At 38.7% G+C, this 27,525-nt stretch overlaps 1 protein-coding gene across 1 annotated transcript in view; it reads right to left on the bottom strand.

Annotated features, from left to right (window-relative positions):
* The window catches only part of KLHL2 (kelch like family member 2), a 163,293-nt gene that overhangs the window by 70,237 nt on the left and 65,531 nt on the right, over window positions 1-27,525 (bottom strand). The gene's annotated exons all lie outside the window — the stretch shown is intronic.

The raw sequence follows: 27,525 nt of genomic DNA, 5'->3' as shown, positions 1-27,525 counted from the left end.
TAACTTTTTAATTAATATTTTTATTTCAGTATCTCCATAAGACTCTGTATTAATTAGGTTATTCTTTGGGATTTAGCCAGTGTCTTCACTATAAATATGATATCCAACACAATTACTTTTCAAATAGGCCAATAATGGAAATATTTTTACTTGTACATAAATTAGTACAATGCTATGTAAAGGACCATAACTGGAAAGTCAAATTGGAAAACTTCATAAAAAAGAAGCTGGCAAATCCTTCTATAAAAGCCAAAAAGGTAGGGGGCGGGGGGCACTATTAGAACAACAGTCAATTTTAGAAAAGGTAACCTGGGCATATTAGCATAAAAATTAAGTAAGCTCTAAGTTCCTTCAGGAACTGATTTTCACATATTCCAAGCTGCAGCCCAAAAAGAAAATGAGAAAAGAGAGTAGTTTTAAATATTCTTCAAAATTTTCCTAAATGTATGCAGTAAGTCCTAAATGTAGAAGAGAAAAAGTGCATCCCTGTCTTTCTGTAATACAAACTGCTTTATTTTCTTAAAGGAACCATAGCAGCTTTAACTCTCCGAGCTAAAAACTGTGTGTGTGTCCACATATACAGTCAAACAGTCGTGAATTAAGGATGAAGAGGACGACTTTTTGTGTTTTTCACCTCCACCAACTAAATAACTTTTCTCTGAAAATTATGAGAACAGTATCTGGTGATAACGCCTTTTCTTTCTGAATAGGAGAAATAAAGTACAAAAACTTTGTTTATACTCAAATCTTTCCCATAATATGGATAGTGTGCTTCATTATGTTATGGGAATAAATCTCCATGGAAGGCTGACAATTTGCAAACTGGAGTTTTTCTACACTGGTATAATTATGCTCTGAAGCAACATAAAGTACATTAGATGATGCTTAACTGCACGGCCATTTAATTCAGCAAATACATATATTAAGAAAGTGGTCTTCTGTGTAAAATTCAATCTCTGTGAAACCTGTAAAAATGGTAATGATCACCCATCTAATCAGCATTTTCCCAGAGACAACATAGTGTAATATAGTATAATGCAAATTGCTTTGTAATACAGAAGACAGGAATCCTTGAGGGGGAGAGAAGGCAAGCAGAAGCAAGTTCACCCACACATTATTGGTGAGTGTGTACACTGGTTCAATTTTCATGAAGAGCAATCTGTATATTTAATCAAAATTACAAATGCACATATCCTCCAATACAGCAATTTAACCTACAGATACACTGAAGAAAGAAAGTGAAGTTGCTCAGTCGTGTCCAACTCTTTGCGACCCCGTCTGTCCATGGAATTTTCCAGGCAAGAGTACTGGATTGGGTTGTCATTTCCTTCTCCAGGGATCTTCCTGACCCAGGGATCGAACCCGGGTCTCCCACATTGCAGACAGACGCTTTACCATCTGAGCCACCAGGGAAGCACAGATACACTAACCACTAACATAAGCACAAAAGCTCACACATACACACAACATTCATTACAGTATTATTATGGGTAATAGCAGAAGTTATAAAAAAGCCTAAATACCCACCATAAGGAGATTGGTTAAACACTGGTGTTCATCCATTCGATGGAACACTCTGTATACAATCATCAGAAAGCTATATGAATAGGACAATTTCTAAGATATATTCTTACATGAAAAAAAATTAGCAACTGGTGGATATTATGCTAACATACATGTTTCCCAGGTGGCTCAGTGGTAAAGAATCCAGCTGCCAATGCAGGAGATGCAGGTTGGATCCCTGGGTTGGGAAGATCCCTTGGAAGAGGAAATGGCAATCCACTCCAGTATTCTTGCTGGGAAAATTCCATGCTGAGAGGAGCCTGGCAGGCTATAGTTCATGGATTTGCAAAGAGTCAGATGCAATTGAACACACAAACATACACGGTAACCTATACATATTCACTCACATTTATACATATATCTATATTAAAAAAGCAGCTATAGTAGACTTTTAAAAACTTATTTTGCTTCCCTAATTTCAACTTCATGACTACCAAGTCTAGACCTATCCAACAGGAGACTGAAACTCATAAAACTGTTGAATTCCAGATCTGGAAAGGATATAATAAGTAATGTAGGCCAGGGATATAAAAGTTACCTTAATTGTTGCCCACATGGCTAGAAATTCACTTGGAGTTATTATGGTGGCAATACACACCATAAATGTTAGTAAAATGTAGAAAATAAATTTATGTATTTTCCTTTTATCAATAAATCCTTCAAACTGCCTCAGTTTTATGATACAATTTTACTAGGACTAAACTTCAATAGAGAAGCAAAAATCAAAGCAGAAAAGGAAAGATATAGCCATTTGAATGCAGAGTTTCAAAGAACAGCAAGGAGAGATAAGTGAGCCTTCCTCATTGATCAATGCAAAGAAATTGAGGAAAACAACAGAATGGGAAAGACTAGAGATCTCGTCAAGAAAATTAGAGATACCAAGGGAACATTTCATGCAAAGATGGGCTCGATAAAGGACAGAAATGGTATGGACCTAACAGAAGCAGAAGATATTAAGAAGAGGTGGCAAGAATATACAGAAGAACTGTACAAGAAAGATCTTCACGACCAAGATAATTACGATGGTATGATCACTCACCTAGAGCCAGACATCCTGGAATGTGAAGTCAGGTGGGCCTTAGGAAGCATTACTACGAATGAAGCTAGTGGAGGTGATGGCATTCCAGTTGAGCTATTTCAAATCCTAAAAGATGATGCTGTCAAAGTATCACTTAATATATGCACTCAATATGCCAGCAAATTTGGAAAACTCAGCAGTGGCTATAGGACTGGAAAAGGTCAGTTCTCATTCCAACCCCAAAGAAAGGCAATGCCAAAGAATGCTCAAACTACTGCACAATTGTACTCATTTCACATGCTAGTAAAGTAATGCTCAAGATTCTCCAAGCCAGGCTTCAACAGTACATGAACCCTGAACTTCCAGATGTTCAAGCTGGTTTTAGAAAAGGCAGGAACCAGAGACCAAATTGCCAACATCTGCTGGATCATCAAAAAAGCAAGAGAGTTCCAGAAAAATATTTACTTCTGCTTTATTGACTATGCCAAAACTTGACGTGTGGATCACAAAAAACCATGGAAAATTCTGAGAGAGATGGGAATACCAGACCACCTGACCTGCCTCTTGAGAAACCTGTATGCAGGACAGGAAGCAACAGTTAGAACTGGACATGGAACAACAGACTGGTTCCAAATAAGAAAAGGAGTATGTCAAGGCTATATACTGTCACCCTGCTTCTTTAACTTATATGCAGAGTACATCATGAGAAACGCTGGGCTGGATGAAGCAAAGCTGGAATCAAGATTGCCGGGAGAAATATCAATAACCTCAGATATGCAGATGATACCACCGTTATGGCAAAAGTGAAGAACTAAAGAGCCTCTTGATGAAAGTGAAAGAGGAGAATGAACAAGTTGGCTTAAAGCTCAACATTCAGAAAACTAAGATCATGGCATTTGGTTCCATCACTTCATGGCAAATAGATGGGGAAACAGTGGAAACAGTGACAGGACTTTATTTTGGGGGGGCTCCAAATCACTGCAGATGGTGACTGCAGCCATGAAATTAAAAGACGCTTACTCCTTGGAAGGAAAGTTATGACAAACCTAGACAGCATATTAAAAAGCAGGGACATTACTTTGCCAACAAAGGTCCATCTAGTCAAGGCTATGGTTTTTCCAGTAGTTATGTTTGGATGTGAGAGTTGGACTATAAAGAAAGCTGAGTGTCGATGAATTGATGCTTTTGAATATGGTTTTGAAGAAGACTCTTGGGAGTCCGCTGGACAGCAAAGAGATCCAACCAGTTCATCCTAAAGGTAATCAGTCATGAATATTCATGGGAAGGACTGATGCTGAACCTGAAACTCCAATACTTTCTGCATCTGATGCGAAGAGCCGACTCTTTCGAAAAGACCCTGATTCTGGGAAAGACTGAAGGCGGGAAGGGAAGGGGATGACAGAGGATGAGATGGTTGCATGGCATCACCGACTCAATGGACATGAGTTTGAGCGGACTCTGGGAGTTGGTGATGGACAGGGAGGCCTGGGGTGCATGGGGTCGCAAAGAGTTGGACAACTAAAATTTCAATAGCTCATAATTATTAAATTAATCATATACAGCTTCAAAAACAATTATTAATAACAATTGGCTCAGGTTTACTAACATGATCCCTGGTGACCATCAGTCACTTATGATGAAAACAGGAAAAGTGACCAGCTAAAAAACCAACCAAACAAAACACACTCAACTTACAGATGCCATAACCCACAATGGGAATCAAACAGCTGACTGTCTCTGAGCTGGATGCTTTGGGATCAAGTCAAATCAACCCTCCTAATTTGTCTGATGAAGAATCTTAATCCTAGAGAGGCCAAAAGATCTGACCAAGTTCCACAGCCTGTCAGAAGACAGCTAGTGCGTGCTATAATTGCTTAGTCGCCAAATCATGTCTCTTTGTAATCCCATGGACTGTAGCCAGCCAGTCTTCTTTGTCAATGGGATTTTCCAGGCAAGAATACTGGAGTGAGTTGCCATTTCCTCCTACAGGGGACCTTCCCACCTCAGGAATCGAACTTGCATCTCCTGCATTGGCAGACAGGGTCTCTACCTCTGCGCCATCTGGGAATAGGGATATATTCAAATTCACTAACTCTTTGGTCTAGTGTTCTTTCCACTACCTTCATACCCATCTGTAAGTATGAAGTGCTTGTCTAATTTCTAAATCTGCAATACTGCACTTTTTTGTAAAATAAAGACGAAGGGCTTCCCTGGTAGCTCAGTGGTAAAGAATCTGCCTGCCAATGCAGGGGACGTGGGTTTGATCCTTGGACTGGGAAAATCCCCTGAAGAAGGAAATGGCAATGTATTCTATTATTCTTGCCTGGGAAATCCCATGGACAGGGAAGCCTGGCAGACTATAGTCCATAGTGCTGCAAAAGTATAGGACACAACCACAACAATAATAAAGATGACAATCACTTCAATTGCATTCTTGCAGTTGCTTCCATTTACTGAGTAATTACTATGTCAGGCACTTGAAAGGCCAACAACATCTCACTGAAATGCTATGTGAGTAGCTGCCAGCAGAAAGCTTCTTAGAACTTCCTGAAATTGGTTTTGTTGTGTTTTTTCAAATTTTTAACTTGTGGTTGGTTGAATCAGCAGATGTGGAACCTGAAGATATGGAGGGCCCACTGAATTAAAAGAGATGAACAGCTAATGACTAGGACATTTGTTCCTAATATATTTAGTGTAAAAAAATCTAATTTTTAAACAGTCCCCTTTTTGTAAGCACACATATACATGATCACAAAGACAGTACTAGAGGAATAGTCCACAACTGTTATTTGGGATTACCTCTGGTTAACAGTAGTATGGAGGCTTTTCTATTTTCTTCTTTTGATTTCTATTTTCTAAAATTTCAATAGTAAATCTGTACCATTTAAACAGTCACATTCTAATGAAAGTCAGGGAGAAGCAAGTAAAGAAATGCCTTTCTGGGAACTTTCCTGGTGGTCCAGTGGTTAAGAATCCACCTTCCAATGCAGAGGGTATGGGTTCAATCCCAGGTCTGGGAACTAAGGTCCCACACGCCACGTAGCAACAACTGAGCCTGCGAGTCACAACTACAGAAATGCCTGCGTGTTGCAACTAGAGAATCCTGTACACAGCAATGAAGATCCTACCTGCCACAACTAAGACCCAATGCAGCCAAAGAAAGAAATGCCTTCCTGGATCTCTAGAATTCTAGCCAATCTCACAATTGTAAGGGGAGCTGTTACATATTTAGTGACTACCACACTCACTAGGGACTACCACAGTTTGGCCTGTCCTCTGAGTACTGTGAGGTTAAAAGACCTTTAGTCTTTCTCAAGCTAGTGTTTTGTAGGGCCTTAAGAGGTTCTACACGTTCCTCTTCTTGTTCATATGAATAGCATCTCTATAAGTGCTCAGAGGAACATGATAGCTGATTAAATAAACTTAACTTCATATGTTATCATTTTGTTAAGCAGAAAAAAATTTTTCCATCTAGATATATTGATTTCCAATATATGGAGACACATAAAGCCTAAACATCTTATACTGTGGAGATGTTTTCTGTAACGAACAAAAGTAGGGGGAAAGCTACCACTGATTCCTGAAGACAAGTGGAACATCAGACACTAAACACACTCAAGCCAAACAGTTAGCACCCATATGACATCTTACACCAGCTGCACATTTTAAAGTAAGAAGCTTCCATCCTACTTCACATTATCTGACAAGCCAAATTACATATAAGACGTCTTGCTTAGACAAGTACACGCCTTCTGCTTGTATTAGGATATGCAGTTTATTTTTGGCTTGGGCACCTACTCTATAGAGTGAAATAATTTATGTAGTAAATCTTTTAAATCCTGAGCCTTTAAGGGATGATTTTTAGAAGACACTACCACAGGGTCTGATTATTCCATAGATGTAAGATTTCCAGATGTCTGAGAATGATGCTTATATGATGCTCACAGCTCAGTCAGTGTTAACATTACAGTTAGTGCACTGCCAAAAAGCAAATTTTTATAAATTTTGCAACCATCTTATAACCATATCAGATGAACCTGTTTGTTTAAAGTGCCAGGGCCTTGTATGCCAGGAATAATGTGAAAACAAGGAAAACAGCTATCCAAAGGGCATGAGCAGAGGGTAGAAATTATCCCCAAAGTTAAAGAAGCTGTATGTTGTTAGACTAAAAAAGCCTCATTAAGAAATATAACCTATAACTTTCATTAGCATACCTCTTCTAAAATCTGGGATTTCCCAGGTTGTCCAGTAGTTAAGGTAGTGGTTAAGGCAGTTCCCCTGGAGGCTCAGAAGGTAAAGCGTCTGTCTGCCTGCAATGCGGGAGACCCGGGTTTGATCGCTGGGTCGGGAAGATCCCCTGAAGAGGGAAATGGCAACCCACTCCAGTACTCTTGCCTGGAAAATTCCATGGACCAAAAAGCCTAGTTGGCTGCAGTCCATGGGGTCACAAAGAGTTGGACACAACTGAGCAACTTCACTTTTACTTTGTTTCCAGTGGTTAAGAGTCTGCTTGCCAATAACATAGACATGGGTCCCATCCCCGGTCTGGGGAGATTCCACATGCAGCACCGCAACTACTGATTCTGTGCTCTAGCGTCCAGGAGGTACAACTACTGAAGCCCACGCACCCTAGAGCCCTTGAGCCCATGCTCGGCAACAAGAGAAGCCACCACAATGAGAAGCCTGTGCATTGTAACAAAGTAAACCCCACTGGCTGCAATAAGAGAAAGCCCATGTGCAGAAATGAAGACTCAGCACAGCTGAAAAATTAATATTAGAATTTAAAAAAAAAAATAAAAATTAAAATCTCCCTTTAGTCCCCAAGTTACAAGTAAGTCATATGCCACAACTTTATTTTTGTAATTGGCTATGTGACACACCTTGCACATTTATTCATAGAAACAGTATTAAAAACAGTTACAAATCACAATAGCAATGAACATTACTTCTTGATGGCTATGACCTCAGGGGGCAGTAGGTGCAATGAAGGAAGAAGAAAGTTTCCTTCCTCTTTGTGGGATGTAGGCCTGGCTGGGGACAGTTTTGAAACAGGAAATGTTTGTCTCTGGCATCCTGCCACCTCATTCGCACTGTGCTGTGTGTGTGTTCAGTAACTCAGTCGTGTCCAGCTCTTTGTGACCCCCTGGACAGAAACCCACCAGGATCCTTTGTCCATGAGATTCTCTAGGCAAGAATACTGGACTGGGTTGCCATGTCCTTCTCCAGGGGTTCTTCCCCACTCAGCGATCGAACACACGTCTCCTACGTCTCCTACATGGGCAGGTGGATTCTTTACCACTGAGCCACCAGGGCTTCCCCTCATATGCACTGCTATGTCTCAAAGCCCTAAAGCTGGGTCACAGGCAGCCAGCTCTCTGCTCTGTGCACCCAGCTAAGATTTTACACCCCAATCTGTCTTTCCTGCTAAGTGTTTCATTTCATTCTCTAAATACACCTACCTCACCTCCCAGTACATCCCATACCCAAGCTTCATCCCTTGGGAGAGCTACTGCCAGCAGGGTCAAAAGAAAAAACATCTTATTATTAATTCCTACTTAGAGTTAATAACATATCACCTTCCTGGAAAAATTTCTTCCAGAGGTAAAAGTTTTACAAGCAGCTGACTCTTATGCAGAACATATTTGTAACTGATGTCATTTCCAATGATATTATAAATGAGGGGGAAAGGCAAAGGGAGCACACACACAAAAAAAATATGGGAGCAATACAGCTTTCAGACAGAATGAAAGTCCCTCTTATACTACCCTTTTCATGGCTGCTGGCTCAAATTTACAATGAAGATAGCATCAGCCTGCAGAGTTATTGAAAAAATTTAAAAAATTGGTCAACCATTCAACACTGCCTGACACGACCGGAGTAGCACATTAGCGCTGATTCAAGGCTTCTGTTCTTTGAACATTCAGTCCCATTACAACGAAATGCTACAATTTATTCTCCCTCACAAGATGACATTCTATGCCAGATCATTCACAATAGACATAAAATTGCTTTCTTTTCATATCAAATATTCTAAAAGTAAAAGATATAATCAGGGACAATTTGGAGAAAAGCAACACAATATACAAAAATAGGAAATATATTTGATACCTCACTAGCCATCAAATAAATATAAATTAAAATGAAAGTATTTCATGACTATTGATTAAAAACGATTAACATCAAACATTCAAGTCAAGGTATAGTAAGCCTTGGCCCTTAGCTCATTTCTGCTGTCACTGTAAACTAGTCAGTTCTTTAAGAAAGGAAATAGGGAACAGTTATCAAGAGTTACCAAAAAAATAAAAGTTTAAAGTCTTTGGCCCTGAAAGTATGTTCTGGGATTCTACCCTGAGAAAACAGTTCAAAAAAAGAAATAGGCTCTATATCCATGAATTCTACTTTAGCATTGTTTATTAGAGTATGGGGGGGAAAACTAAAGGTTTAATAGTACAGCAATTTGCTAAATTAGGCTACACTCACGTAATGAAATATTATAATCAATGACAATGAAGACTAATAATGGTTGAACACACTAATATTTCTAAAATATTTGCAATAAGATACAATCATATTATGGGCTTCCCTGGTGGCTCAGAGGTTAAAGCGTCTGCCTGCAATGCGGGAGACCCGGGTTCGATCTCTGGGTCCAGGGGAAGATCCCCTGGAGAAAGAAATGGCAACCCACTCCAGTATTCTTGCCTGGAGAATCCCATGGACGGAGGAGCCTGGTGGGCTACAGTCCACGGGGTCGCAAAGAGTCAGACACGACTGAGCGACTTCACTTTCACAATCTTATTATAAAAGTAAATGAATCTACAGCTTTAACCTACAGTCACATTAGAAAGAGTTTAATGGACATCAATTACATTTGCTTTGATCTCAAGGGAACATAAGACAGTGTTGAACAAACAAAACACTGAACATTCCCACATGATTCATTTTTCCTGACACACAGTGGAATAAATAAAGAGGGCCTTCCAATGCCAGCTTGCCTTCCTGCCCTTGCATCCATCATTTGCAAAATTGGCAGCTTTGGATCTGAATCTAAGCACAGAGAAAGTCTTAGCTCTAATTAAGCAGCTCAATCCACTGGACATTTATTTCTGCCCACACTGATGTGGCCCTGGACACTGATGCTCCGCTGTCCAGACCCAGTTCTAGTTCACGTGATGCCTAGATGCCTCTATCTAGGGCTGTTATCCCAGTGGACCCTACAATACGATGCACTGACTACTTCTCCAAGAAACTAAAATTGTGCTCAGAAGATATAGAATGGTTGTTCCTAGGTACCTTCCTCCTGTCCTGCCAGGACTTCTTGCTTGTCTCAGCCTCTATTTATCACACAGGGCCAACCTATCTTACAGGCATTCCCTCATTATTCATCTGATGGTTGTTTATCAAGCTTCTAATTAATACCAATCACTAGTCTAAGTTCCAGGGATTGGGAAGTGATCAGCCACCCTAGAACCTGGATTCTAAAAGGGAGTGCTTACATTTAGAAGGGGCATGTGGAGTTTCCATCACTCAAGTTCTTCTCCCCTTCACAGTGGTCTCTGGATCTCGAGTCTAAAGTTCACAGGTATGACAGCATTTAGGAGCCCTAGATATTAATCCCCAATCTGTTACTGAGTTCCTGTACAGCTTCAGGAGCAGAATGGAGTTATATGAAAAGAATGGAGAATGGAAACTACTCACAAGCTCCAGAGTCAGAGAACTCTGGCCTTGAAGGGTGTATGAGCAACATACTCACTGTGTCACCCTAGAAAGTCAAACTAAAGTTGCAATTATTTGATGTGTAAAAAAAGAAAAAAACAACCCTCTGTCCAGGATGTTACAAAAACTAAATGAGGTCAGCATTTCAACATTTAGCAAAGTAACTGGAACACAGAAGGCAGGTAACCCCCTCTTCCAAAATGGATATTTCATTCCAGTTTTCCTATCATTACTCAGAATTAATCCACTTTAATCTCCTCTCCTTTAGTCTCTCCTCTCTAAAACCAACACAAACAAAAAAACATGACTGCTGATCTCTCGAAAAACTGAACGTATGTTTTACTCCTATAGGTCAAAATTCTCTTCTGTATCTCCATCAGATCCTCCAAGATTCTTCCTTTCAACAACCTCAGAATTTTACAAATAATTACCTTCAAAACCAGAACTTAAGCTGGTTAAATCATGGCTGTGAGGTTGAGGCCTCAAGTCACTACCTAAACAAGAAAACAGGAATTTGACAAGTGCCACCAGTGGGCCTCAAAAAAATTTTTTTTGTAATTAAATAGAAACAAGTTTAAAAGGCCAAGATTATCAGTTAACTCAAAGAACAGACTATCTCTTAACATCGGGGACTAAGGAAAATTCTGACTTTTCAAAGGTGCTGCATATATTTACAACTATGAATGATAATCACCAAATTAACTACCAAATATAACTGTCAAAACGGTTTATATTCATTGTCTCTTTTGTGAGTCAGTCATCTGGCCTACAAACAAACAATCATCCAAAGCATTATAAATACAGGATTGGGTTAAACTTTCACTCAAATGTGCTTGAAAATCGGGAAATTTTAAGTGAAAAATGAAAATCTCAATATGATCCATTTGAGAAGTCCTTTACCAAGGGTTCATTATTTTTCCACCAACAAGTATTTCTTCCTTGTTCCAAAATCTGTAATGTTGATTAAAATGGGAAAGTATTTTATCCAACCATTACTGTTCAGTAGGTTCCACAAAATAGTTAATGGGGAGCAATTTCACATGTGTAATAAAATAAGTAAGGCCTTAAGCAAGATCTCTGTCCTAAAAGAAAAGCAACGGGGTCATGCGATGGCACAGCATGACTCACTTACACACTACACCCTCCTCTTCCTCTCCTTCTTGCTCCTTTTGTCTGTGCCTATTACTTTTCCATCATCTCTCTAAATTGTTTTATATTATTCAGAAGATCCAAAAACTACCAAATTTATTTCAATGGGATTTTTTTTCAACGCTGAAGAGATTGCTAATTAAAGATTTTTTTTTTTTTTTTTTGCTAAATATAATGCTAAATCAAAACTCTCTCTCACATAATACACTCTTAATCCTTAAATAAATAACTCTTTTCAGGTACATGTTATTTTTCATCAGAAATTATTCTATACTCTCTCTTCTCAACTCTGTCTGCAATCAATATTCATACATCATATCTCAACTTTGTTTCTCAAAGCCTAGACATAAGAAGAGATTCTAAAATAAAATTAAATCACTGTTGGAGAAGGAAAAGGGAGAAAATACATGATAAGAAAGCACATGTGAAGCAAACCAAAGGGGAAAAAAAAACATATTTAATAGGCAATTAAGTAACACCATCCATCTTAATCATAGCTTCTACCTGACCCCAAATAGCACTTAAATTGTAGCATTATTGTTACTGTTCCTTATCAGAATGCTTTAAGTTTTCTTCATAACAGCCAAAAAACTTTAAACACATGTTCATCAACATGGTGAAAGTGAAAGTGTTAGTTGCACAGTCATGTTCAACTCTTTGGAACCCCATGGACTGTAGCTCACCAGGCTCCTCAGTCCATGGAATTCTCCAGGCAAGAACACTAGACTGGGTAGCCACTGTCTTCTGCAGGGGATCTTCCTGACCAAGGGATGGAACCCAGGTCTCCTGCACTGCAAGTGGATTCTTCATCTGAACCACCAGGGAAGCCCTTACCTGTATACATGGAAAACTGTGATAAATACAGACAACAGAATACTCGGCATATTTATAAAGAGAAACAAACTACTGGAATGTGTGCTAATTAAGTGACTGTCACAAATGTTATGTTCTGCCAAAAATGTCACCCTCAAAAGAGTACATTCTGTGTGACTCTATTTATATGAAGTTCAATAGGCAAAACTAATGTTATAATAGAAATCATATCACCCTAGATTTGGGGTGAGGGATTTACAGGGAAGAGGCTTGAAATTATAAATGCTCAATATCTTGATCTGGGTGTGGCATATGCATTTGTTAAAACTTAGCAAACTGAAAAGTTAAAATCCATGGAATGTAAGCTATAGCCCACGAAGTGGTGGAAAATGATTGCTTAAAGCAAATGCTGAGATTAACCAAAGGTCAATGGAAGGTTTTTATAAATTATAAAACACATTTTTTAATGGAAAATAATAATCCTATCTGATAGAATCTAAAATAAGAATGTAACCCCTCTCCAAAAATCAAACATATTTACATGACCAAATTTCTACACTAGTTATTATAAAGTTAATTTAAAACAGCAGCTTATAAATACATGTTAGTGACACAAAGTAAAACAACTGTAACTTATACGTCCTAGGGGAAGGCACAAGTACACTTAAACTAGAGGAGCACATTAATTTTACTAACAAGGTTCAAAAGGTAAAAAATTTTATGTAAATAATGCTAGGGTTTATAAAACCTTTGGCTTATCTCAAACCAAATACGCCAGAAACATAGATAAATTAAGAACTCCAGACTAAGCACCTAAACTGGTTTGGTGAGACAGACCTTTCCCTCACACTTGCCACATGCCTGATGCAAACATGCTATCTCCCATGCAGGCTCCATACCGAAACAAGAGCCAAAGGTCAAGGGAAAAAAAACCCACATGATAAGGATTTTGACTTATTTCTAATTTATCTCATCCCTGCTCAAATTATTCAATATTGTTTATAAGATGCTAAATCATAATCAGGGTAGACTTATTTTTTATTCATGAAGATATATACCTCGTATATACCACATGAAACTTCTTGAAACATGAACTGCAAAATGATTTAACTGTTTTGACATCTTCACAATGATTCAACTGTTTTGACAATCTTCAAAGATTATATATTTCAATGATATGAAGCTATAATAAATAACATAATTACTAATGCTTCTGGAGTAACTAGCTTTTCTCCAAACAAGAACTTAACAAACCACTTCAAGTGTGATATCCCTCTAGTTCTATAGGATGTTCTTATAATAAAGCTTCTAGATTTTCTCAAGCTAGCTGACCCCAGTGATTTTTTTTCCTATTAAATTTTGAATAAGTTCTTTATCTGTTCTGTATCTTAACGTATATAGAGTAAAACATAATTTAGCTGGCATAACTAAAAACTGGATGTTCTCACTAGTCAAATATTTTGATTAAAATTATGAGGCTTATGGAGTTCTAACTAAAAACACAACAAAATACAACTAAGATCAGACTCAAGTTTCCCTGGTGACTCAGATGGTAAAGAGTCTGCCTGCAATGCAGAAGACCTGAGTTCGATCCCTGGGTTGGGAAGATCCCCTGGAGAAGGAAATGGCAACCCGCTCCAGTATTCATGCCTGAAAACATCCCATGGATGGAGGAGCCTGGTGGGCTACAGTCCATAGGATGCAAAGAGTTGGACGCAACTAATACATAAGCTCAAAACTCAACTGTAAGTAATTTAAAATTTTACAGTAATTTTTATTTTTATTTATTTATTTTTTACTTTACAATACTGTATTGGTTTTGCCATACATTGACATGAATCCACCATGGATGTACATGAGTTCCCAATCCTGAACCCCCTCCCACCACCTTCTCCATATCATCTCTCTGGGTCATCCCAGTGCACCAGCCTCAAGCATGCTGTATCCTGTATCGAACCTAGACTGGCGATTCGTTTCTTACATGATAGTATACATGTTTCAATGCCATTCTCCCAAATCATCCCACCCTCTCCCTCTCCCATGGAGTCCAAAAGTCTGTTCTCTACATCTGTGTCTCTTTTGCTGTCTCGCATACAGGGTTATCATTACCATCTTTCTAAATTCCATATATATGTGTTAGTATACTGTACTGGTGTTTTTCTTTCTGGCTTACTTCACTCTGTATAATCGGCTCCAGTTTCATCCACCTCGTTAGAACTGATTCAAATGTATTCTTTTTAATGGCTGAGTAATACTCCATTGTGTATATGTACCACAGCTTTCTTATCCATTCATCTGCTGAAGGACATCTAGATTGCTTCTATGTCCTGGCTATTATAAACAGTGCTGCGGTGAACACTGGGGTATACATGTCTCTTTCAATTCTGGTTTCCTCGGTGTGTATGCCCAGCAGAAGGAAACTATAAGCAAGGTGAAAAGACAGCCTTTGGAATGGGAGAAAATAATAGCAAATGAAGCAACTGACAAACAACTAATCTCAAAAATATACAAGGAACTTATGCAGCTCAATTCCAGAAAAATAAATGACCCAATCAAAAAATGGCCAAAGAACTAAATAGACATTTCTCCAAAGAAGACATACAGATGGCTAACAAACACATCAAAAGATGCTCAACATCACTCATTATCAGAGAAATACAACTCAAGACCACAATGAGGTACCATTTCACACCAGTCAGAATGGCTGCGATCCAAAAGTCTACAAGCAATAAATGCTGGAGAGGGTGTGGAGAAAAGGGAACCCTCTTACACTGTTGGTGGGAATGCAAACTAGTACAGCCACTATGGAGAACGGTGTGCAGATTCCTTACAGTAATTTTTAATGTTAAAGAAATTCACCATGTTTTGCCTCTATATAATAACAATAAACTAAAAGTATCACTATTCCAGTAAAGTGATAAAATACTAAGTCAACAGATTTCTAGGTATTAGAATGTCAGATAAATTCACTCCCATAAGACTTCCATTGCTATACCATAAACAACCACTAACCCTAAAGGTTTGATTCAACACATTTTTACTATTTTTTAAGTGTTAATCATGTTTTCCAAGCATATCATCTACCAAAAATCCTTTTAGACACAAGGCACTTACTCTCTATTTCCTAAGAGAAACAGAATTTGAATGGAAAAACAGCAAGCATTCCATAGATTCTGCTATAAGTAACTCCAGCCACCACAGTTAAACCAATGGAAAAGGCTGTTATAAACCAAAGATAGAAAACAGTACCGCAATCACCCCAGAGTGCTATCTCCACACTAATCCAAATATACAAGACTTGTTGGGTGGAGAAGAATCAATAGTAAATTATGAATCTTTATTTGAGGGGATCACAAATATACGCTGATTATAAAGAGTGAAAATATAAAGAGTAAGGGAAAGATGACATGAGCACTTTTTGTACAGTGATCCCAAACAATCTCAAATGAGTTTCTCCTCAAGGACTCAAGTCCTTTTACTGCTGTTGAATTTTCTGGCTAACATCCATTGTTGTTGTTTAGTCACTAAGTCTTATCTGACTCTTTTGAGACGTCTAGTATGTAGCCTGTCAGGCTCCTCTGTTCATGGGATTTCCCAGGCAAGAATACTGCAGTGGGTTGCCATTTACTTTAGCACGAGACCTTCCCAAACCATGTCTCCTACATTAACAAGCAGATTCTTTACCACTGAGCCACCTAGGAAGCCTGACTAACATCATAGAGCATCTTAGTATTTTTAGAAGTGTTAGCGGTGACATTTTACAGCATGTCTATGAGGTAGTGAATCATTATTAGCCTCATTTAATAGCTGTACATCAGACTGAAAACGTAACGTCTTACTCAAAGCCATTATTGAAGTCGATAATGAGTTCAAGATTTCAGCTTTGAATTCTAATAGGAAAACTATCAAGAGTCCATTGACCCATGAAGTTTCCAGCAGAGAGTCAATCTACAGGTTCCTTATTATCTTCTAAGTTGTTCAACGATATTTTAAATATGCAGTATTATATACTCACTAAATAATTTTATGCTAAAATGCCACTGTTAACATCTGGTAAACTATTCAGTAGATGTTTTTTCACCTTGGAGATGAGCTTTCCTTTACTAAACTCCTTTAGTATTTGGGCAACTTCCACATGTGGGGCTGAGAATAGAAAATGATCAATCAAAATAACTAAGGGCAGATCTCAAATATGACTGTAACCAAGCGTACACCATGGTTATGAGTATAGTTACAGTCTCTCTCAGAGGAAATTATTTTATAAATTATTTTGACATAAGGCTTATGAACAGTATGAAAAGGCAAAAAGATAGGACACTGAAAGAGGAACTCCCCAGGTCGGTAGGTGCCCAATATACTACTGGAGATCAGTGGAGAGATAACTCCAGAAAGAATGAAGAGATGGAGCCAAAGCAAAAACAGCACCCAGCTGTGGATATGACTGGTGATAGAAGTAAAGTCCAATGCTGTAAACAGCAATACTGCATAGGAACCTGGAATGTAAGGTCCTTGAATCAAGGCAAACTGGAAGTGGTCAAACAGGGAATGGCAAGAATGAACATCAACACTTTAGGAATCAGTGTACTAAAATGGACTCGAATGGGTGAATTTAACTCAGATGACCATTATATCTACTACTGTGGGCAAAAATCCCTTAGAAGAAATTGAGTAGCCATCATAGTCAACAAAAGAGTCTGAAATGCAGTACTTGGATGCAATCTCAATAACGACAGAATGATCTCTGTTCATTTCCAAGACAAATCATTCAATATCATGGTAAGCTAAGTCTATGCCCCAACCAGTAATGCTGAAGAAGCTGAAGTTGAATGGTTCTATGAAGACCTAGAAGACCTTCTAGAACTAACACCCAAAAAAGATGTTCTTTTAATTATAGGGGACTGGAATGCAAAACTAGGGAGTCAAGAAATACCTGGAGTAACAGGCAAATCTGGCCTTGCAGTAGAGAATGAGGGATCCCCTGGTGGCTCAGATGGTAAACTGTCTGCCTGCAATGCGGGAGACTCGGGTTTGATTCCTGGGTCAGGAAGATCCCCTGGAGAAGGAAATGGCAACGCACTCCAGCACTCCTGCCTGGAAAATCCCATGGACGGAGGAGCCTGATAAGCTACAGTCCATGGGGTCACAAAGAGTCGGACACGACTGAGCAACTGAAGCAGGGCAAAGGCTAAAGGAGTTTTGCCAACAGAACACCCTGGTCATAGCAAACACCCTCTTCTAACAACACAAGAGAAGACTCTACACATGGATATCATCAAATGGTCAATACGGAAATCACATTGATTATAGTCTCTGCAGCCAAAGATGGAGAAATTCTAGACAGTCAGCCAAAAAAAGGCCAGGAGCTGACTGTGGCACAGACCATGAACTCATTATTGCCAAATTCAGACTTAAATTGAAGAAAGTAGGGAAAACCACTAGACGATTCATGTATGACCTAAATCAAATCCCTTACGATTATACAGTAGAAGTGAAAAATAGATTCAAGGGATTAGATCTGATACACAGGGTGCCTGAAGAACTATGAATAGAGATTTGTGACACTGTACAGGAAGCAGGGACCAAGACCATCCCCAAGGAAAAGAAATGCAAAAAAGCAAAATGGCTGTCTGAGGAGGCCTTACAAATAGCTGTGAATAGAAGAGAGCAAGAGGCAAGGAGAAAAGGAATGATATAACCATTTGAATGCAGAGTTCCAAAGAATAGGAAGAAGAGATAGGAAAGCCTTCCTCAGTGATCAGTGCAAAGAAATAGAGGAAAACAACAGAATGGGAAAGACTAGAGACCTCTTCAAGAAAATTAGAGACACCAAGGGAACATTTCATGCAAAGATGGGCTCAATAAAGGACAGAAATGGTATGGACCTAACAGAAGCAGAAGATATTAAGAAGAGATGGCAAGAATACACAGAAGAACTATACAAAAATTATCTTCAAGACCCAGATAATCACGGTGATGTGATCACCAACCTAAAGTCAGACATCCTGGAATGTGAAGTCAAGTGGGCCTTAGGAAGCATCACTACAAACAAAGCCAGTGGAGGTGATGTCATTCCAGTTGAGCTATTTCAAATTCTAAAAGATGATGCTGTCAAAAGTGCTGCACTCAATATGCCAGCAAATTTGGAAAATGCAGCAGTGGCCACAGGACTGAAAAAGGTCAGTTTTTATTCTAATACCAAAGAAAGGCAATGCAAAAGAATGCTCCAACTACCACACAATTGCACTCATTTCACATGCTAGTAAAGTAATGCTCAAAATTCTCCAAGACAGGCTTCAACAGTACATGAACTGTTAACTTCCAAACGTTCAAGCTGGTTTTAGAAAAGGCAGAGGAACCAGAGATCAAATTGCCAACATCCACTGGATCATCAAAAAAGCAAGAGAGTTCCAGAAAAACATCTACTTCTCCTTTATTGATTATGCCAAAGCCTTTGACTGTGTGGATTACAACAAACTGGAACATTCTTACAGAGATGGGAATACCAGACCACCTGACTTGCCTCTTGAGAAATTTGTGTGCAGGTCAGGAGGCAACAGTTAGATCTAGGATGGAACAACAGACTGGTTCCAAATAAGGAAAGGAGTACATCAAGGCTGTATATTGTCACCCTGCTTATTTAACCTATATGCAGAGTACATCATGAGAAACGCTGGGCTGGATGAAGCACAAGCTGGAATCAAGATTGCCGGGAGAAATATCAATAACCTCAGATATGCAGATGATACACTCTTATGGCAAAAGTGAAGAACTAAAGAGCCTCTTGATGAAAGTGAAAGAGGAGAATGAACAAGTTGGCTTAAAGCTCAACATTCAGAAAACTAAAATCATGGCATCTGGTTCCATCACTTCATGGGAAATAGATGGGGAAACAGTGTCAGACTTTATTTTGGGGGGCTCCAAAATCACTGCAGATGGTGACTGCAGCCATGAAATTAAAAGACGCTTACTCCTTGGAAGAAAAGCTATGACCAACCTAGACAGCATATTGAAAAGCAGGGACATTACTTTGCCAACAAAGGTCCATATAGTCAAAGCTATGGTTTTTCCAGCAGTCATGTATGGATGGGAGAGTTGCACCATAAAGAAAGCTGAGCGCCAAAGAATTGATGCTTTTGAACTATGGTTTTGGAGAAGACTCTTGGAGAGTCCCTTGGACTGCAAGGAGATCCAACCAGTGCATTCTAAGGGAAATCAGTCCTGAATATTCATTGGAAGGACTGATGTTGAAGCTGAAACTCCAATACTTTAGCTACCTGATTCAAAGAGCTGACTCTTTTGAAAAGACCCTGATGCTGGGCAAGACTGAAGAAAGGAGGAGAAGGGACAACAGAGTATCAGATGGTTGGATGGCATCAATGATTCAATGGAAATGAATTTGAGTAAACTCTGGGAGTTGGTGATGGACAGGGAGGCCTGGCGTGCTGCAATCCATGTGGTCGCAAACAGTCGGACACAACTGAGTGACTGAATGAAGAATAAATTTTCCCAACAATTCTTACAATGTCATTAATTGTAGAAACATTATTTAATTTCCATCTGGTGACAAATAAGAGATCAAAAATACTAGTCCTCTGCCCTCTGGTTGCAATTTTGGCCTAAGTAAGAACTGTGGCTGGTATACCAAACTGGCCACATTCTCGAGTGTGAGGGTAGGAAAGACAACTACTAGAATATCAAATGTTCAGAAGTGGGTTATCTGAAGAGAAGTTTTTCTGGATACCACACAGGGTGGAGATACATTAGACTTGATGGCACTCAATCAATATTCCTTACTAGAAATGTATGTTTGATAGTGGGATGACAATTCATTATAGCCCTCTCTTAGCGATCAGAAGTAACCCCGCTGCCCCCTGCGACTTCTCTGTGATTCCATATTAACTACACAATCCTCTGATTACTAATGCTATCGCTAGGGACCTAGATCTTAGAAGTGATGTACACTGGACACTATACACATCTATAGTCACTAGAAACACCCAATTAGCTGTAAAGTAATAGGTTGTTTAAGGTTCTCAGGACAGGAGCCTTGTCTGTCTTGCTTGGTATTGCATCGCCAATTCCTGGAACATTATCTGGCATAAAACAGATGTTCCATAGATTTTTAATGAACTATTATTGAAAACTGAAACTTATCAGAATCAACGCCAGCAGTGGAAAATACAAGCAAGCTCAACACCTTAGAAGAATGAAAAGGAAAGAGCAAGTCATGCATGAACAGCAGTAAAATGGTTTATTAATCCTTATGTGAACTAGCCTGGTCTAGCTGCAGATGGTAAAAGGCTTAGATCTTCAACTTCAATCCTAAACTAATCCTGATCAAGACTGCAAAATTTATTAGTAACCTAATCAGTGATTATGGTCTGTCATTAAACTTGCTGTTCTAAATATAGAAGGCTCCCCAACATACCCTCAGGCTTACTAAGCCACGTGTGGCCCTAAAGCCCCATAAGACTGACCATAGTCCCAGATTCTATGTTTACAGTCTGTTCCCTAATGGGAATACGGACATGACAATACCACCCTTACATAGCTCTGGTCATAATAAATGCCTAGACCTTACTAAGCCTCTTTCCAGACAAGCTAGAACCCAGAAGCTGCAGGCTTGAATCACTGTTCACTCAGGGCAGCTCTTTCTGGATCAAAGACACTGTCATCAGTCTAACAGCAGGGATCACCACCACAAGACCCCACTGCCATGCATCCTGTGATGTCTCATTCATAGTTGAATTTACCACTCAACCTTGAACATTTCAATCTGGAATGCATACCACTCTCAACTTGAAGAAATATTTATCGAGTACTTGCCCCTGTGCCACCCCGGATCAGCACCCTTATTCCTAGTTCCATTCATTTCTGGCTTAAACCTCAACCCAAACTGGACTTTTAATGAAGTCCCAGCATGTTTCACCTCTATATAAACCAGTTATCTAACCACAGTGTTCCCCAAGCTCTTACATAAGAAAGAACAGAATCATCCCCTTTTTGCAGACAGGGTCAGAGAAGTTAAGGACTTTGAACAAGGTTACATGGTGTTTAAATAGTAAACCCAAGATTCGAATCCAGCTTAAAGTCTATACTCTATTATGCTTTCTGTTCCCTGTTCATTTCTTGTAGCATCAGGACCATAAGCACAGGCCAGAGTACTCAGCAGATATTCTGTCAATGTCTGTTTAACTGATAGAATATCTTCAATGTCCATTTTAAAATAAATTTTCATCAACAGGCATCTCATCTCAGTGTTCATCTATCCAATGCAGAAATATAGAAAGAGTATCCTTTACCAACCCCCACTTAACTAGTGGCCTGACTGACCAACTCTTCCAGCCCTCTGTGCACTTGAACAGGCTTGCACACTTCTTCTACCTTTCCTCTCAGCTGACAACACATCAACACATGCATGTTCTTAGATCTGTTTGGAACATATGCACTTGTTACTGAAATAATGTAAACAACTGTATGTAATCCAATGAAATGTGAGTGTAAAAAGAGTGCTTTTCTGTGAAATCTAACTTGATTGCTTTAGAATGGTTTGATCAATACGTTACCACAAAAAAAAATTTTAATAAAATTAGACGTGTGAAGAATGTCAGAGATGTCTATAGTCCGAAGATGACTTTGCACTGAAATTTCTTTTCAAGTGTCTCAGTTCTTTTTCTAACTTTAATTTTATTTTATTTATTTATTTTTGGCCATGCTAGGTCTTTGTTACTGTCAACAGGCTTTCTCTAGTTGCAGCGAGTGGAGGGCAGTGCACGGGCTTATCATTGCCATGGCTTATCCTCTTGCAGAAACATTACTTTTTCAACAAAAGTCCATATAAGGAAAGCTATATTTTTTCCAGTGGTCATGTATGGATGTGAGAGTTGGACCATAAAGAAAGTTGAGCACCGAAGAATTGATGCTTCTGAAGTATGGTGCTGGAGAAGACTCTTGAGATTCCCTTGGACTTCAAGTAGATCAAACCAGTCAATCCTAAAGGAGATCAGTCCTGAATACTCACTGGAAGGATTGATGCTCAAGCTCCAAATCTTTGGCCACCTGATGAGAAGAGTCGACTCATTAGAAAAGACCCTTATGCTGGGCAAGGTTGAAGGCAGGAGGAGAAGGGGATGACAGCAGACTAGATGGTTGGATGGCATCGCCAACTCAATGGATATGAGTTTGAGCAGGCTCCAGGAGATGGAGAAGGACAGTGAAGCCTTGCCTGCTGAACTCCATGGGGTCGCAAAGAGTCAGACACGGCTGAGCGACTGGACAACAACAACATCCTGTTGCAGGGCATAAGCTCGAGGGCGAGAGGGCTTTGGTAACTGCAGCAGGTGGGCTCAGCAGTTGCAGCTCACAGGCTCTGGACTGCAGGGTCAGTAGTTGTGGTACATGGGCTTAGTTGCCTCATGGTATGCGGAATCTTCTCGGGCCTGGGACGGAACCTGTGTCCCTGCACTGGCAGGCAGATTCTTAACCAGTGGACCACCAGGGAAGCCCTCAAGTTTCCCAGTTCTTGCTGTACTTTAAGAACAAGCATGTGTCTCTCCAAGCAGCTGGCTGTACTTAATTTTGCAACAAAATACTGGCATAATTTGCATAGTAACATGTTTGGGGTTAAATATTTAGGGTAAACAAGTGCTCTTTAATAATTTCTCCACTTCAACAGCCTTTTTTTGATTAAGTGCTCAACTGTATCAACAGGCATCCTACCTACCGTGGAAGCCCTTCCTGTAATTCCCTCCTTTCAGTAAAAGGCTGAAGTAAAAGGCTCCCTCCCTCAAGTAAAAGCCTCGATACTGACACACCACTGACACTTCTGATCTCAAACAGACATCCTAGTCTACACTACCAAGAAAATGGACACAACCATGTTCAATTTTCTATTGTACTGCGGCTGCTGCTTCTGCTGCTGCTAACTTGCTTCAGTCGTGTCCGACTCTGTGTGACCCCATAGACATCAGCCCACCAGGAATTCCCGTCCCTGGGATTCTCTAGGCAAGAACACTGGAGTGGGTAGCCATTTCCTTCTCCAATGCATGCAAGGAAAAGTGAAAGTGAAGTTGTTCAGTTGTGTCCAACTCTTAGTGACCCCATGGATTGCAGCCTACCAGGCTCCTTCATCCATGGGATTTTCCAGGGGAGAATACTGGAGTAGGTTGACATTGCCTTCTCCCTCTATTGTACTGAGGTTGTGTTAAACATTCCAATGTGTTTCTCTTGAAAAACTCTTGCTTAAATTCTGTTCCTTTTGAAAAGGGATGAGCTTTTCTATCTCAAATAATTTCAGTTTATGCAATACACAAGTTTCATGAACTGTTTAAAACCAATCCATTCAAAATTATATCAGATGTTTCTTAAATTCTGGTATGATAAAAGTTTTATTGTAGACAAAACATGTAGACAAACTCTCATAATATTAATTTGGGAACAAAATCATTTACTTACATTGGCACTGTCTATTAAGAGCCTTACCTTAGTTTTTCACACTTAAATCAAGTGAAAAACTCTTATCTACCTTTAGCAAGTCAAAACAAATACCCAAAAGCTGAGAAGTAAAAATGCATGTAACAAAACCAAAAATTTAGCAATGAAGTGAATGCTTTTAAAAAGTCAGTATCCTTTAGGATTCTTCAACATGTTAATCAACACATCAAATGAAGAATACAAAACCTTCAATAATTTGGGGGATACAAAAAGGTTTTTTTCAGTTATAAATGTGCTTTTATTTTTGAATTCACAAACTTTTTAAAGTAACACTAGTAGTTAATGGCAACTTAATAGGTGTTGTGTGATGCTGAACTAATTACTTAACCCTCCTGAGCTTCCTCATTTGACAAATGGAGTAGTAATACCTATCTACTATGCTGATGAATATCAACAAAGACATATGTAAAATGCCTAGCATACAACTGAAAATAAACCCATGTAAAAACCCTTCATACACACACACACACACACACACACACACACACACACACAGAGTCAAGTATTTTCAGTGGAGGAGATAAGGGGAGACAAAGTATAAGAATTCTCTGAACATGTATGCAAAACTCTGTGCATATATGCTTTAGTAAACTTTACTTGGGAAAAAGTTCACAGTTTTTCATCAGCTTCTCAAAGATTCCATGACCCCAAAAATGTTTAAAAGCCTTTGGCTGCATTTTCTCTGTTCCCAGATTTATAAAGTTTATAAAATTTGATTGGATACTCTAGACACAAGTAATTTAAATTATTCAACAGCAACAACAGCAAATAAAAGTTCAACTAAAACTGTGGTCATGGTAAAATATTCTCCTTTTATTTCTCTTAAAAAAATTCACTTGACTTAAATTAGTAAAATAATCAAAAGCAACTACTCAAAGTCAAAATCAAAATTTGAAAACTTAAAAAGCAACAGCAATACCAAAAAAAAAAAAAAAATCAGGAAACCTTAAACAGTCAAAATTTAAAACCCTATTATTAATACTTATATAATAAAGTGACATTTATTCCTCACTTAGTTTTTCAAACTACTTAATTTCCTCATTCCAACTCAAAGTTAACAACTTTCACTTCAAACAGTTTTTTTTTATATTTTAAATTTGCATAATAAGGAGACTGTATGGTATTACAGGAGTGACCCTTAAGTAGGAATCACAGAAACCAGGGTTATGGTCCTGCCCTGTCACCAGCAGACTCTGTAAAGACAGCTGTAAAGAGTCAGTTGCTCAGCATTCTATGGCACTAGGTATGATTCTATATGAAACATGCAATCCCAAAGTAGAATACTAAGAAACCTTCTATCCTAAGACTATACTTTATTACTAAAAGAGAAATGTACAAAAGGAAGTTTACCTACCTACCTGACAAAAGATATGATTCTAGGTCTCATGAGAAAATCTATCCACAACAGTAAACCTTTGAATTACAGAAAGTTCTATCCCCACTGCCAGCACTTTCAAGGCAGATATACTCAGAGCAGAGCTTCTAGTTAGGACCATTGAAAACTCCAGCTTCACATTAATAAGAACACCATATACCTCCCCAGAATTGTTTCTTTCCTTAAGGTGAAAAGCATTTAGAAGAAAGATCTCCAAAGTGCAGACAGACAAAAATACACAAAACAGAGGAAACAGCAGTTTAGCATATCTCAATAGTTAAGCCCTTACTTTGTACTTTATTTTTAAGAATACTTGTTACGGAAAAGGTAGCTTATTTTAACCAACTTTATTTCCAAACTGACTTTTCCAAAACAAGTATTTTTCAATGGAACGTAAAATAAGGCTTTATATACCAAGATACCCCTACATCCCTCTTCCAAAAAACAACAAAACAATACAACAAATACAACTCTTTGAACGTATTCCTTTAAGAGTCAGCAATACACACAAAGGAAAATTAGCAGGACAAGAGGTTTTCTGAGAGATGTGATGACTAACACTGCAGGACTGGAACGTGACAGCTATTAAAAGAAACATGAAAGGTGTTCCCAGTTCCTCACACGCCAATGTCTTTACTGCAAGAATTACTACAAATAGCATTCAGGGCTGAATTCACACAGTCCAGTCTTCTAGGCCTAAACCATCTTTTGTAATTTTACCCAGGTGACACATTATGTGAATCAAAGAAACCAATCAGTAACTCATTTTCTGAAGGCCAGATACAGGGCACAATGAGACTCCGCACTCAAGCTAATAAAAGAAGGGACAAAAGAAACCCAAGATCAGGGTTCTTGTTGAAATAATGCCCCAGAATCCAGCAAACAGCATTACTGGTACAGAAAAGATCAGAATGAGATAACATGTACCTAACATTTCCTCCATGTTTAAAAAAATGTTGACAGAGCATGTGATTCACACCTTTATATATGACTTCAGGCTCAACCAAGGCTTTTCAAATGCTTTACCTTATGAATGGGACTTCCAAGCAGAGGTTTACTGAGGCTATCTAGGAAGGATTACCAGGAGGCCTTACCACTGCCAATATTTAAAATTTAATAACACCATGTCCTAACAAGTTAAAGTGCAAAGTTTTCAGTTTCCCAACTAAAATATTCTGTGGCATATTTCTTATGCCATAATTACATAGGAACAAAATTACAAAGAACAAAAGATTTCCTATTTGTGCAAGTAGAATTTATAGAGATTATTTCTTAAGAAGTTAGCCCTAGTTCTTTTTGCTATCCTCAGAACACAGTCAATCTATTGGAAGGAGTATAAATAAATACAAACTTTTAGATGGCAGTCTGGCACATCTATCAGAAATCAAAATATGCATGTACTTTTTGATCCCAGAAATTATATGTTGAAGAATCTATCCCATGAAATTTAATGCAAATATTAAAATGCTCATTCACTGCAACATTTTTTGTAAAGGTGAAAAATCATGTATGCTAACTAACACATGGGACATCCCACAAAAGAAAGGAGCTGGACCCATATGTATTGACACAAAGAATTTCAAGACACTTTGCTCAGTGAAAGAGCAAGTTTCAGAACAGCAGGTATAGTAAAAATATACTTTTGTCAAGAAACCTATATATGCGTGTGTGTGTAACTGCACAGAAAACAGTCTTAAAGATTAACAGCAAACAGAGCCTAACCTTTAGGGAAAGAAAGTAAATCACAGAGCGTGGGATGGGTAAGTACAAAGAGAAGTATAGTTTTAAACAGGGACTTTTACTTTCTACTCCACACACACCTGTATTAAACATTTGCATCATACATACAAAATATTCATTCTTTATAGAAAGTAAGAGAGATGCAATGTCAAATTTTAGCTGAATTCTAGCATCACTAACAGAGGATGCTGAAATTGTCAAAGAAGTAAGAAGGCTCTTGGGCATCAGAAACACCCTTTACAGACTTAACCTTCCAGGAAATAATGGAAAATGTGGGCAGCACTGACCAGTACTTATGAATGAACATGTCATGTTTTCATAAAAGAACAAGCGTCATTCAGTGAACTAAAGGCTTCGTGTCTTAGAACTTTAAGTAAAGATACTGAAATCAGAAACATTATTAAAAAGCTATAATCATTCTCTTAAAAATACAGTTATAACAACAAATTCTGTTACTTTGGTACTGCTGACTACAAAATATAGTCAGAACCTCAAAGTAGAGTTATTTTAGAGTTATTTTATTTGGTGGGAATATTTAGGACTTGGAATATAGGAGGCAGCGTCTCAGTAGCCCTGAGAGACTGCTCCAAGGAGGCAGGAGGGAGAGAGTCAGGCTATCTATAAGTTTGCCACAAAGGGGCAGGCAGTCTGAACATCAAAG

The sequence above is a fragment of the Budorcas taxicolor genome, chromosome 17 (genome assembly GCF_023091745.1).
Source record: "Budorcas taxicolor isolate Tak-1 chromosome 17, Takin1.1, whole genome shotgun sequence".
NCBI lineage: Eukaryota > Metazoa > Chordata > Mammalia > Artiodactyla > Bovidae > Budorcas > Budorcas taxicolor.
The sequence above is the reverse complement of the archived record's forward strand: the minus strand, read 5'-3'. Positions and strand labels throughout refer to the sequence as shown.